The sequence below is a fragment of the Lepisosteus platostomus genome, chromosome 1 (assembly GCF_059453375.1).
Source record: "Lepisosteus platostomus isolate fLepPlt1 chromosome 1, fLepPlt1.hap1, whole genome shotgun sequence".
NCBI lineage: Eukaryota > Metazoa > Chordata > Actinopteri > Semionotiformes > Lepisosteidae > Lepisosteus > Lepisosteus platostomus.
This window is the reverse complement of record NC_142611.1, coordinates 10,828,046-10,843,135: the sequence shown is the minus strand read 5'-3', so window position 1 is coordinate 10,843,135 and position 15,090 is coordinate 10,828,046. Positions and strand designations below refer to the sequence as shown.

General features: G+C 41.6%; 1 protein-coding gene across 6 annotated transcripts in view; it reads right to left on the bottom strand.

Annotated features, from left to right (window-relative positions):
• rbm47 (RNA binding motif protein 47) overlaps positions 1-15,090 on the bottom strand; it is a 59,913-nt gene that overhangs the window by 30,024 nt on the left and 14,799 nt on the right. The window contains exon 1 of one of the 6 annotated variants that reach the window (XM_088623413.1): positions 4,156-4,305. The exons of 4 other annotated variants lie outside the window; for them this stretch is intronic. The gene's annotated coding sequence lies outside the window, so the exon portion shown is untranslated. Of the gene's footprint in view, positions 1-3,399; positions 3,586-4,155; positions 4,306-15,090 lie in introns of those variants that run through there. One more of the 6 variants, XM_088623419.1, reaches the window with a different exon arrangement.

Here is a 15,090-nt window from a genome sequence, read left to right as displayed (position 1 = left end):
AATGTGCAGCCCCACCTGGATGATGTAATGGCAGCCATAGTGTGCCACTACACTCACCACACACCAGCTATCAGTGGGGAGGAAAACAGAGTGGTGAAGCCAATTCATAGATGGGAGTTATTAAGCGGCCATGATTGGAAAATGCCAATGTGAAAATTGGCCAGGATGCTGGGGTAATGCCCCTGCTCTTTTCGAGAAACACTCTGGGATTTTTAATGACCACAGAGAGTCAGGACCCCAGTTTCTCATCCGAAGGATGGTGCCTTTTTACACTATAGCTTCCCTGTTTTTATACTGGGGCATTACAGCCCACATAGACCACAGGGTGAGCGCCCCCTACTGGCCCCTCCAATACATCTTCCAGCGGCAACTTTAGTTTTCTCAGGAGGTCTCTCATCCAGGTACTGACCAGGCTCACACCTGCTGAGCTTCAGTGGGCTGCCAGTTGGGACTTGCAGGTTGATATGACTGCCGGCTATGTAGTTTCCAAGGACCATATTTAAATGGAAGACGTTTAAATGGTATACGTTGATTCAAAGTGTAGTAGCCCTAAAAAGAAGTGCAATTTGCCCTTTCAAATCAAGCAATTAGGTCAGTTTAGTGAGTGAATGCTTTGCTGCTTTAACAGACAGAAAAGTCTGCAGTCCTCAAGGACCTGATCTTGATAGCCTTAGTTCAGATGCCTAAAACAGGCACTGAAATGAATTATTGAGTTTCCTCATACCAAAAAGACTCCAGAGAAGCCTGTTGTAAATTAACACTGCTCACACAGGTACTAACAGTTCTCATTCTGTTCCTGTATTTTATTAGGTAAACCTACCAACAACAAACTCTCATCCCACCAAGGATTTTAATCCCCAACCCTCCCATAGTCCAGAATCTGGAGCCCCAGAAATTACTTCAAGCTGCCGCCTAAATGGTTAAAGTGTTGGAGGTATGAGATTTGAAAAACTAAATAAATACAGATACTGTATGCAGAAGCCCCTTGAGGGCACTGGGCTGTGTAAATAAAAGAAAGGAAATTAAAATGTCTCAAAACACAATTAACAAACCATAAAACGAATTCAGGGGACACCAGGATAGTCAACAATTGGGCTAGCATTAACTCCATTAACACACAGCAGGGGGGTGGCTGACTGATGACCTGTGACTCCAGAGTTGCAACAGACAACAGGTACCAACAAATAACAATAGACCCCAGTTGATTAACAAACTGAAGGACTTAAAGAACCAAGTTACCTCAGCTTCTGAGGATTAAAAAATAAAAAGAATATAGTCTTAATTGAAGCTTCAAGAAACCCCTTGCTCATTCTGTGAAAAAAACTGAAATTCAATCAAAAAAAGCCACAGGGCCATTTTTTTTACAATTTGCCGTGTTTGATAAAACCTTCTCCAGCTAACCTGCTGATCCAGCTGAGCAGCTGATCAAAACCCTATTGTGTTTGCTGTGAAACCCTGGCTGCTGGCATACAGACCAGCTCGAGATAAGGTCTGTGTACCAGGGTAATTAGATCTATAGTCTTCACACCCCGTGACGCTGGATATGTGATAGTGAATACAATGAGAAGAATCCTTTAGTCACCACAACGATGAGCTGCTCAGCGGGCTCCATGTATCTTTTGGACTCTACTGGATCTTACTGAGTGTCTCACAGTGGCTTTTGAGTGTAAGCCATGTAGATAATGCTGTTTAAGGCTCTTCTGCATTCTGCTGCCCACTATCAAAGCCTGAAAACATTAAATTATCCTTTCATGGAAATGGAGAAGAAAAACAAATCTTTAAAAGACAGCAGATAATACCTTTCTTGTGGTAACAATAAAAAATGAGTGTGCTCTGCAAGGAGGTTCATGAAAAAGTATTTTCCTTTCTTTATCATCATGGATGACTTTCTAAAACTAACCATGGATGATTCAAATATAATAGGATCACTGTGCCCCTCAAAAGTTTTTGGGCAAAAGGTGTTTTGTCAGAAGAAAATATATCCGTTAATAAACAGCAATTAAAATAACTTTCAAAACTTTTGATACTTGCATTGGTTTAACAGTGAGTGAAAGGGTAGTTGTGCAGTGTGCCATATTGGAATTTGTTTTTTGGGGGGGTACAATTCATGGGGCGTCTATTTTTATATCTATTCAAATTGCACATTGCTATTTTTCTTTTACAAAACCAAGGAAGCAAATAAAAAATACACTGTCCTGTAATGAGAGGTGCAGTTTGCATTGAAATTATTAAGGACTCAGGAAGAAGAACTTGAGAGATCCCTATTAAGGTATGGCAGGATTGGGGGCTGTCAATCCCTTTAAAGAAGCAGCACTCAGGTGAATTATATCACAAGTCATTACGGGTACAGTCCCACCGCATTCCTAACAATTATAACAGACCCATCTCGCCCCTCGGAGCACCTTCTTCTTCACTGCCAAATCCAGCCCCGCGCCCCACTGCTGCCAACTGGCCTTTTCAAGAGAGCGATACTTCTCTTGTGCAGCTCTTCACTTAAAAAAATCATCTCCTCTGTCGCCACTCCATCATCTTTCTCTTCTTTGTTATCTCTCGCTCCTGCACTCTGAACTCTTTCACCCTTCTCTCTACCTTTGTATCCAGCTAGAGTGATTCACAGGAGAGGCCTTCACCATAAAAGTCACGAATGCTGTGTGAGACTGGAACGCTTTTTATAAACACTGGTTTTCCCCCAGAATTCTTACCCTGTTCTTCTACAGAATGTATAGAATTACATACCCAGATAAGTTAATGCAGGATTCGTAGTTTGTATTACTATGTAATTGTTAATCCCCCTTGAAAAATGATTGTTCTCCTTCCTCAAGGCCTGGAGTGAAAATGCCCTTCAGATTAGGTACTCTGTTCTTCTAGTAAATATTTTACAAGGCACACAGCAAACTCCCTGGCCCACCCCTAGTGCAAATACAGTTAAGAGTAAGAATCACAAGGACAACTCCACACAACCAGGAACTCCCCCACCAACAGAAAAAAACAATATACAGTACAGTAAGGACATTCAAAGACGAATTACCTGTAAAAGTATCACTTTCTTCTTAACTTTGCCTCTTAACCAAAGACGGCTTAATTTATATGCACAAAACATTTTCTATACTCAATATTCAGTATTGTTCAAATGATGTAAAAACATTCAGCTAGTAAAAAAATAAGACATACTGTATATAAGCAAGACCAGTCACATTCACACCTAAATGCTAGAATCTTAAAGGTTATCTAGAATAGTAGGTAAACACAAGCACAACAAATTAATTAAATAAATAAAAACTTTTATACAGATCTGTAATGGTCTCCTACTGTATATCCATCTCCTGTAATGTTTTGTTATGCTAGAGCAATAACACAAAAGACATGTGTTAACTATTTTCTGTAACTGCAGAGTGATACCGTTTGAACTTTGGATTGAGAGCGAAGGAAGCTCAGAAACACACACGGCGTCTCCTTTGCAGGCCTGCCTTGTTGCGCAGTACATTTCCACACCGCTTTTGACACGATCGATGTGAAAAACGGAATTGTAAGGCAGGCTGAATTGAACGAGATTCCAGCTCTCCACTCTGGCATCCTCAGAGGTGCTCAAGTCAGGCATTTGCAAGTCAGTCCTGCCACTGACATGTAAGATACAGTATATTTTGTACCATTCCATTGGTCATACACCTCCGGTGAGTGCCACAAGACAGACTTTCGAACCCCTGTCAGTAACTGGAACCTGTGCTTTCAAATCCTTTTGTTTTCAAATGGAGACACAAAACTCCCCCCCAAAAAAAGAGATGCCATTCTCTGACCCTTTTTTTTTGGGGGGGGAGGGGTGTGTGCTGGTAATTCCGTTGCGACGCGATGTGTTCGATTACGTGGTTGGCATGCCAAGGTTATGTGAAGGACACAGACGCCGTCAGCAAGCCAACCGAGGTCTGTGGAACACGCCTCGTGACCGGTCTGGACAGAGATCGCCAGCACACCCTGCTCTTGAACGCTTGACCTCTAGAGTTAACACGGACCACTGAGGCCCGGGAAAGGACAAGCCCTCCTTGAAAAATACAGTCACTGAGGAAGCATAAATACAGGAGCAAGGCTCCAGTGAATGCCGCTGTAAACCTCGAGAAACTATCAATGTCACAGGAAACCAAGAGAAAACCGGTACCATACCTGTTCCCACAGGACTGACACACACAGGCTTTCTGGGCTTTGTGCTGCGCACCTCTCTCAGCCTCTCCAGCCAACCAACCTGTATCAGCTGCCCACAGGCTTCAAAGAGCCAAGGTCCTACCTTGTTGACACAGTGTAAAAAGAGGTGTGGTTTTTTTTCTTGAGGCCGGTCCGCCCCCCACTCCCCTCCCCTCCCTGATATCAATGAAGGACCAAAGTTCTGAGATTTGAGGAGGAGGACATGTGTGTGTAAGGGGAGGGAGTGATGCTCATTCGCTCTTTTAAGTTTCTGAAGGCATTTCTTGACCCAACGGGTGAAGGAAAACACAGCACTGTTCATTTTAGCGGTAGACCTCTGAACTCCAATGGGGACCAGCTCTCTGACCTGAAAGTGATAAGGCGATCTGAGTGGTGTCGATATAATCCCTTCAGTCCTTTCCATTGTTCTTTTAATTATTTCCAGAGACAGTCACCTTTAAGTAGAATACAAAGGCGGAAAGTGCCTGGAAGAAGAGCCACTTTGCTTTGAATATGTGTTTGGAAGCACTTCACACCCACAAACATGTGCATGAATGAAAAGCTACAAAGAAACAGCTGCTGATATACAGTAGAACACATTGTGCTGGATTCCCTTTGCCAGCATGTTGAGTGTGTGTCCTGAGTGTGTGTCTTGCACACTCTTTATGTCATGAACACGTATGTCCAGGAACACGTTAACAAATAGGGAGGGCCTGAGTTACTGGGATTATGAGCAACCCAATCCCATACAAAGTGCACAAAGACAAATACACAGCACAGCCTTAATGGATCATAGGCTCAAGATCTATCCCAGTTTCTGTGGTGCTGCATAGGCCCAGAAAATACTCCCCCAGAATAGGGCAGAATGGTCCAGGTTATCCCACCCAGCTGTGTTTGGCCCTGTTTATAAAGCTGGGCTGTTGGGCCCCAGTCTCATGCTCAGGAATCAACATCATCGTGTGCACTGGGAACTGGGGATTTTCTAAGTCCCTGGGGCAGTCAGTTTTGTACAGTCTCTAACAATGACAGAGGAAACAGTGTAGGAGTCAGTCAAGACCGGCCTGCTCTGATTTTCCACACATTGTTCCACGTTATTTTTCATTATTTATTTTCTGTAATCGTATACAGACTGTTGGGAAACTGCTCAAGGTTGTAGTTGGGATACTTTTTGTGATATTCAACACAAGTAACAGAAACAATGGCACTCTTGAAAAACATAACTAAAGAAGCATTCTCGGTGGAGGAAAACTATTAGAACAATGGAGTAAGTAATGAGAAAGCACTGTTTGGGCTGAGAGAGCCTTCCAGAGGACTAAAACATTGTGGGACAGTCCCATTACTGTGCACCATTTACCCCTCTCCTGGTACTGGAAACACACGGGCCACTCAGGGTTACTATTACCCTATGCAGGGCTAATAATAATAGGGTTAAAGAACTGAAACTCTGCACTGGGGCAAAACAGCTGGACACAGTGAATATTTTAACCTGTGAAGTCAACGGCTTAATGACTTTCAATTAAGTAATTAGGGCCTCAGGTGGATCAAATTTCAGAAGACTCTGTGGCTCTTCAGGAGTGAATAACTACTTCAGATCATTCATTACAGCATAATGTGGAGCTGATGCTGGAAATGAATGAATAGATTATCTTGGGGAGATATCATTGTGTGCAATCCCATCTCCAGTAGATAGCAGATACAGCACATTAAATGACAAGTTCATTCTCACAGTAGGCACTAATCTGGTGGGTCTGACACCGTAATGTTCTTTGAGTGTAAATAATGTTGCTTAATCAATTTTCTTACTTTACAACTAGTAATGAAAAGTGTTTTTTTTGTTGTTGCATTGGTCTGCTCACATTTTCCAAGAATCCTTAGTGTCTGCCGTCAGGCAGTGCGCTAAGGCCAGCACTCAGTAGACCGAATGGGTGAAAGATTAACAGGCTTGGTGTAAGCCCCTTCCTCCATGGAGAACTAAGCATTTGCTGAGTTTGTGAAGGGAGCAGACTAACACCTAGGAAATACAGAACTGAAATCATGGCAAAAATGTGATCAAGCATGGAGAGGTGTGGTAAAACATTATCCAGACTGTGGGACAACCAGGGACAGGTAAAGTAAATGCATTGTATAAGCATGGTACTTCATGACCATAGAACATATCATGCAAATGTTGCATTATGAACAGTCGTAACAGGGGTCCCCTGCATGGGAGTGAAGAGGGAGTAACTTTTTTTAAGTGAAATTAAATTAAGTGCATCTAATTCTTTTAGATTAGTGACTTCCTACAAGTGATCAAAACCATTTTTGATCCTTCTTCCTCCTTGCTTTTTTTAATCCCAACGAGCGTGCCCAGCAGTAGATTCATGCTTGAGGTGTAAGCGAGTGCTGACACCATTAATGAGTTTCTGTTCTCACCTAATGTCTCCTAGAGTAATAGACTTCGTATCGGAAACTGACTGTACTTGCATGTAAATCAGAATCAACTGGGGTTGTGCCCTGAGGTGTTTCTTTGGTGACATGAGGAGAAGGGGCTGTTCTGATCTGTAATCGCTGCCTTTTCCTATTCCTGGCGCTCCAAAGGCTAAAAGCAAAGAGTGGCTCCAAACCTCATTGTGTAGCAGTTTCACACTATGAGCTGGCTTGACATGAGATGCCATGAAGGTTCTGCTTAACCTGTAGAACAGCCCAATCGAGAATAAGATAAGATTTGCATCCTCCTCAGTTCTGATTTTCTATGTTTAACCGTAACTCCTGCAAGTTTCCCTCTAAGGCTGTGAAATGGAAAATAATAATAATTAATAATAATTGCTTACGCTTATATAGCGCTTTTCTGGACACTCCACTCAAAGCGCTTTACAGGTAATGGGGACTCCTCTCCACCACCAATGTGCAGCATCCACCTGGATGATGCGACGGCAGCCATAGTGCGCCAGAACGCTTACCACACATCAGATATCAGTGGGGAGGAGAGCAGAGAGCAAATACTCAAGAGACGTGTTCCCTTTACACTGAAATACGCTGAAGAGAATTTGCTGCACCTAAGACAGTCTCACAACCTTAGACAAGATGGAAACGGAATCTGACGCTGGGTGGACTCTTTTGGGGATTTTTCTTAATTGTCACGAAAGACCAGAGGTAAAAACAAAACACCGCAAAAAAATTAAGAAAAACAAGGAAAATACAAATCACTTACAGTTATTACAGATCCTTCTTTTAAACATCAGTGTTTCCTTTCCTGCCACTGATTTGAAGGAATTATTTTCTTAGCTGCCTCTTTATTCATATGTGGTTCACTGGACATGGAGTTTGAAGTGGAATGTTTTTTTTAACTCTCAGCTCTGCAGAACAAAGTCCAGTGCAATGGAGCCACTCGGTACTTGGCTGAGAAGATCAGGGAGGCCTGATAAGGATAAGCAATGCAGTTCTCTTAACCTCTGCACCTTATATTGCTTTATTGTGCGGTCCCAAGGCAGTAAGTCTGTGGAGCAGCAGTGATTTATGCCTTGATGGCACACAGTAAGACATACCCAGTCCTTGAATAAAAAAGCCGTTCCCACAGAAGCAACCATTTTAAAACCAGTTGTGTAACTGCAGATGGACTACCAGAGCTAGTAGGTACTTGTTAAACGTTCAGAGATGACAGCGCTGGGAAAAAACAACAACTTTAAACATTGTTAAAAACATGATGTGCTAACCGTCTTGCAGTATCAATTCAATTCAATCCAGTTATTTTCCATTATAGGTCAGGACGCAGCTAAAAAAAAAAGGTTGTTCTTATCAAGTGTTCATATTCTCCACAGCACAGCTTGTAATTACATCTGCTACATTTCAAGCAATGTTATTCAAAAAATGCTGATCAAAGTCTAAGTACAGAACATACTGAAACATGAAAGCACTTTCTCAAAAGTCCAGTAAATGAACCCAGCCTGAGAGCACAGCAGTGACTTGAATCATTCTCTGTACCCCACCATTGCTACTGTGTTTTTGTTTTTACAGCAGTTGATGCACAAACATTCATGACTTCCGCAAAAATACCTCCTGGTTTCACATTCACGTTGCTTGCTGCTTCTTAATGCCTGAGCTTTTATGGAAAAATTCATGACATAGTTTTCATTTGTCAACTCCTCTTTGTAATCAAAGAGCGCCATTTTAATAGGAGCATTGTGCTAGCACCTGAGAACCAGTACTGCGCAGGGCACCGTGGTGAAGAGAAGAGAGGTGCTCAGCCCACTGCACAGAAATGAATACTTTTTCCATCATTCTCCTGTTTGAAGAACGACAGACAGCGGATACTTGGTTTGCTTCAGCAGGGACTGTAGTGTCTTTATCTGGCATAACGGCCCAAGCCAGCATCTCTAGTCTATAGCAAGAGAAGTCGTTTTACTATTACTTTGCTGGGGACCCCAGATATTTTGAATATACTGTGAAAAACTGACACTCCGGGCTCAGGGGAGTGAGTACTTGCTCTAACACTAGAACAACATACAGAGATTTTAATGTCAGTGTGCATGAAGACTAAAGAACATTTGTGATAAGATTTCCGACGTTATTCCCTGATGTTTACTCATGATAATGGACAAAAGGGTTCAGTTGGCTGTTACAGAGGTCCCACGCTTCAAGTGAAGAACTACACGACTCATGAATACCTGTGCTAAAAAGCAAAATGATGCACTGAAAGGACATTAGACAAAACACTGGCGTCCGTGGCAACACTTCATCCCAGACTCTTAAAAATTGGTTATCCTTAGGAACAACACTAAACACAACATTGTTTTCATTTTGCTCGTGACCTTCAAGGCATTAATGTCTCCACTGCATAAGTTCTTGAATGACTAATGTAGTCCAGAGTAATAATAAGTCCTTGATTGTACAGTGCATAGTGCTTTTCATCCCAGAGCACTTAACATACAGGAAGGGAACCACTTCATCCACTGCAGACATGCAGGACACACCTGGGTGACATGTGGCCAGCAGCCCCACTGCACAGCAGATCAGATGGAGAAGCAAGAATTTGCCTCACAAATTAAGTTAGGGTGGGTTTCCAAATCAAGCGAGTGCACTAACGAAATGAACACCCCTGCTCTTGCGAACAGGGTGACAGGTACTTCAATGATCAGTAAGTCCAGACCTCAGTATCATGTCTTTTTCAAATGACGGCACCTCCTACACACCATGTGACATGGCCTTGGTTATCTTCTGAGATCAGAAGAGATCGGACTAGACAGTGATAATGCTGCTGCTGGGAAATATGGTAGTATGTTGTTATTTTATCAGCAAGCTATGATCAGAACATGTCGATGCAATAAGTCAAACTGCCCCTTTTCTTTCAATTCGGAAAGTGAGAAAACTTGAAGATAGACAACTGTTTAAGCAATGTATCTTACCTTAAAGGGATTTTCGTCCTGAGCAGTTGTTGTAACTTTGTAACTGAGCTCCAGCTTAACAAGTGGTTTTTAGTCTTGAATTCCCTTATAACTCCATAGCTGTTGACTGAACCTTCAACAGCAGTTGATTGGCTGTTTCATCAGGCTTGTCTGAGTCATATACTTTAAATACAGCTAGGTTTGTGTTAAACCCAATGAATGGAATATTCAAGGTATCCTATTCTAACTCTAGCTTTTAAAGGATTTGCAAATTAGAACTGATATCAGGACTCAGTGAAACCTAAACAAATTATTTTTAGCGATAGTCAAAGCTTGCTGTCTGTTGGGTCTCGTTATTTGGGCTATCGTTCGTTCGAGGAATTCAGACTGCCATGGTAATAAACTTCCCTTCTACAGAGGCTTCAAATAGATAATTAGATGCCTCCTGTGATTCAGATAGGATGTGGCAGCCAAATGGTAGCATGACTTGAAAGAGCAGAGATACAAGCCAGTGGAAGTTTAGCTCCAGCCTGCAGAAACCTATCCTAGAAACAGGGAGGCTGTAACAATTCAAGGATACTTAAAAGGGGGCTCACCATGATGTTTGTGGAAGCAAGTAAAAAAATGTCTAAGGTGCTAAATACTCCTTAGTGCTTACATACATGTATTCCATCACCATATAAAACAAATCCAAACGAATGTAAGAAAGGTGGTTGGCCACCTATCTCCCACAGCCTGTGCAATGCAAAGATGGAAGTGGCACAGCTCACATTATCATCGCCTGGCCAGTCACTGGATACTAACCTTGTCGAGCAGATGTGGACTCTCTTTCATCCAGTTCCTGCACAACGCAGCCAAGGTAACCTAATTTCTATTTAATCAGATATGCACTGCTGATCCTGCACATGCAGTGTGTCAGAGAACTGCTGCATCAGGCTAAAGGAAGCACTGTATAACATTAGCCCCGTTTTTATTTGCTTGTGCTGTTCAAGGAGCCGGCCAGGATAAATAGTTGCTCAATACACCATGGATTTCCATTTACTTCCACTGATTCTCTCTCCTTCAGTCTCTTTTTATATTTTGCATATGCATGTACTTACTGTAAATGTGTTTGTGTATGTATAATACATTATGTGCAGTGTGTGTATTAGGGATGGATGCAAAATACTACACCGTGATAGTTCTTCCCACCAAAATACGTCTCTTGGTTTTGTTCAATATTTCATCTCACATATTCCTTGAATTGGTCAAACACTGAGCAAGCCCTGGGGGGATTGATGAGTTTTCATTTCAGTTTAGGCCTTTTGCACAACTAGGTGGGGTGGAGATGTTCTTGGTTTCACTGTACCACAGGTGTGAGCAGCCTCCTCCTCTCTTCTCCATCACTCTTTCTCTCTAAACGTGTCCAGTCTCTTTGATGGCCACCTGGTCAGCCCAAACACAAACTAATAACTAATTGTACTCTCCCTGCTTTTAAAATCACACCATCTTCTCTTCTCGCTGCACAGACTGGAGTTTACACAGACCCAGTAAGAACCTCCTGTCACTAATGAAACCAGTTAAGGCCACATCGGGGACAAAACTGTTTCCCCAAACAAGGAAAGAAAGAAAAGTAACTGCAGACATAGACTCCGAAACTGCACAGTAATCCCCTAACACACTGTGGAGGTAACCTAAAGCTTAAAGGTGACACTACAAATCAGACACAGCATAGTTATAACAATTAAGAGAATATCTTTTATGTTTCAAACCAATTATATTTCCCATTCTGTATCATTAAGATAATTTCACAGCTTAGCCTGGTATTGCAAAGAGCCCTTTTTGAAATGAGTACATGTAATGGTAAAATGAAATTGAAAGCCTAGATTAGATTGAGTTAAGGAAAGTTGAGATAAAAGAAAAACAATTGTGTCCTCAACATGTTAGGTCAAGCATAGAAAACTGATCATTCTGAGCCGTGAAGTGCTCAGATGTATGAAATCTTCCTGCTGGGAACATATCTGGGTTTGCCCAAAAGAGACTGTCTGAACTGGGGTTACATATCTCTTAAACTGGCACCTTAAACCTGCGGTGGACGAGAAGCAGATCTCTCACTTTTTTTAGTTGTGCTCTCCGCTGTTGTGCAAGATAATACCTCTTCAGTTCACCCTGAGAGGCAGAACCTGTTTACCGAAGCACGCACAAAGGCAGACATTTCATACAATCTGTCCTGCGTTCACCAGCTTTTGACTTGGCCATTCTTCACCCCCCAGTGACCACAGCCTGCACCCACTACTGGCACCCACTACTGGTGTAAAGTCATGACCAGGGCTGTAGCCTCAAGAAAACTACCCCAGACGAACCCCAGGGCAGGTGTACGCAAGGGCATGAGGAAGAGAGCTGGGACACACACGTGGGAAAAGCTGTTTGAGATCGGATTTAATTCTTTCTCTCGCAGTTCGCTGTGATGTGACAATTAATCATGGTAGTTAACAGATCAAACCAGTATGACTGGTTTGAGAACAGTTTCTTTTACTTGAACTGTGGAGGAAAGGTGGTTTCTTACCCACACCGTCTCTCTGAGAGACATCAACTAGACAACGATAACCTCTAAAGACTGAGGACGTCTTTATTAGCTGTAAGTGGGCACAGTTTAAAAGTTTACAGAGCACCCACTGCAATCTTCCCAAACCTGCCACAGCATTGTTGTTATCCCTAATTAAACCACATGAATGTGACCCTATGATATTTTTAAGCAATTGTTTTTGTTAAATTTGAGTAACGATGTGCCTAAATGATTATTTGAAATATAAAAATGTATAATTTCTTGAACAATTGTTTTAGGTAAATACAGTATGAGTTAAGCATAGAATATCAACACATAAGGAGAAGAAGGGCATCTCAATTAACCTTTAAGAAAACTTTGGATTTGATTTTTCAGAGCTTGCCCACAATTATGCATAAATTAAAACTTGTGGTCCATTAATTTAGCACTTGACAGGTTAAGGAACTTCTGAGATAATGTCATGATGAGATACCACATTAAATATTTTTTTTCCTGTGCTTCCGTAAGGAACAGAGTACTTCATAAAGGTTTACAAAATAATAGCTGATATTAGAGACAAGTTTCTTTCAGCTAATCCAGGCATGACAGTACCTATTTTTAATACTATACATACCAGCCAGGCATAACAATTCTAATAACACCTCACTGGGGCACCATCCAGTAAAGACCAGTCATATGGAAGGAAATCTGTTACTTAAAACGCCACTCTAGATTGCATTCCTAACAAAATCATTTCTTTTAATTACAAATAATCCTCCTCTAACGACTGACACCTGTAGTGTACACATTGAGAACTGATTTTTTTTCCCAACAGGAAAGCTCTCTATAGGGGTTAATACTGAATAGGCTGTGTACAACTGTAGGATTAAGAGAAAAATTGCCATGTGCAAGGATAATCCACTCGTGACCATCTGAAACTTCACATGTACTATTCGTTTTTTCAGTTTAGAAAGCTTTCAGTTACAATGTACTAAGAAAAGTGCTACCTAGTATGTTTTGATTTGGTTTTCGGTCAATGTCTTTGCTTCACCTTTGTTTGTGAGCAGTTGCTGCACGGAGTTTGAACTGTATTTAGATAAGCAGGAACATGTTAGTCGCTATAAGACACTCCCACACTCTCCTCCTCTTAGACAGGAGCTAATTGAACCAGTGCTCAACACATAAAGGTAGAGAAGACAGCAATGTTGCTTTAGCATAAAAGGAGAAGAGAAGAAAAATTAAAACCTTCTAGCTTTTTTTAACCTAAACAGATATAGTAGTCAAATCCTGTAAACCTTTCTAACAAAAAATTTTAAACTGTGCTTATTGAAGACTGGAACCCAGACCACCATGAGAAATGGCTGGTATCACAATAATGTATTAATAACAGTACTGATGTTCTTTTCCACTGTGGCAGAAGGAACCTATGAACTCAAAAGACAGAGTTGTGGTTGCAAAGAAAGCCTAGGCACTAAGCTGTTCTCTAAAATGCCTTTACTTTGACACAAACAGCCTATCCAATGAAGTTTGCTGGGACCATAGATCTTGAACGTCTTAACCACCCAGAACTGCTTTATAGTAAAACAACATGTCCCTTTAAAAGAAAATCCCAGGGACACAGACTACCTCCCGATAACGTCAGACTGCATCAACATTCATTTGGGTTAAGTGCATTCTTTAAAGCTGGAATCTGCTAAAATCCAGACACACAGCCTGCATGCACCCAATATATATATATACAGAGAGATGGGATAAGCACTTCTGCTTGGTATGGATCATGGTGGTATTTCTCTCAGCTGAAAAGAACCACAAATACAAATAGGTTCTGGCAGAAACCAGCCCTTAAGAGTCAGAAAATATATTCCTTGACAGTTTTGTTACCTTGAGATTATCTGTTCAGAGATCAGGTCCAGATCCCAGAGGTAACCTAATTCAGCTTTAAAGGGATTCCTGCTTCCCAGTCACCACAAACACTCCGAACACAAAAACACACTATGGGGTTTGGGCCATCAAAAGTCAATTATCAATGATGGAAAGTGACATCTAGGACCCTGTTGTCTAGGACTTCTCCATGCAATAAAAGTAGCCTAATTAAGGATCAGGTTGATATTTATTTGTGGTTTATAGCCTAAAGTGGATCTTTACAGGTAATTCAATTTGCAAATGCATGAATGTTTCAAGAATTTAATTATTTCATTTGTAAAGTGGTATTTGAATGTAAATTTATGAATGTAAATAAAATGAAGTATAATTAATACAGTGAATAAAATTCCTTGAAAATATGTTTTTCCCATTTTCAGTGATTCTGTGACAGCATGCACTTTGAGATTGATGCAACCTAATGAAGAGCAAGATATTATTGGGTCTTCTGTTGTGTTATGAAATTGAGCAGCTTAAGCTGTGTTTTAGGCAACTAAAGCTAAAATACTCCAATTAGCATTGATTTTTTGAAGATTTTGTGTCCGGCTTCCCTTAATATAAAGTTTAGAGAATAGAATAGAGATTAGAAGAGATTTAGATATTAAAAGAGGATAGTTTGTAAGTCTTAGTGACATAAAATTCAAAGTGCACTTTGTACTGTTCTCTATGAATTCTGCACTAGTCTCTCAACATCTTTCAGGTGGCGTGTCCTTCACTTTCAGACAGCTTGCCCACAGCCATAACCCTTCGCTCACCACCCACACCGAGACGCACTGTCCGCTTCCTTTACAAATCACGAGCTCCACAGCAAAAACAGTGAGATCGATAATCAGATGGAGGAGCTATTGCACTGAGGGGCCCTTTTTAGGAGTACTTGAAGAGATCCCAAGTTTCTGTTGCTCAAGCTGCGGCAGATCTGGTGCGAATGCCTGCACTTCACCGGCGTGCAAGCAGCCCCACGCTTTTCTCTTTGAATCCTCCAAACTGTAACACTTACTGCTGCTCCTCGGATGCTCAGAAGGACAAAGACAGCTCAGCGTGACAGCTGCTCTCATTACAGGGCCCATCCAAGTCTCGCCGGTATCACCTCCAGATTGTGAGCACATGGCCAGA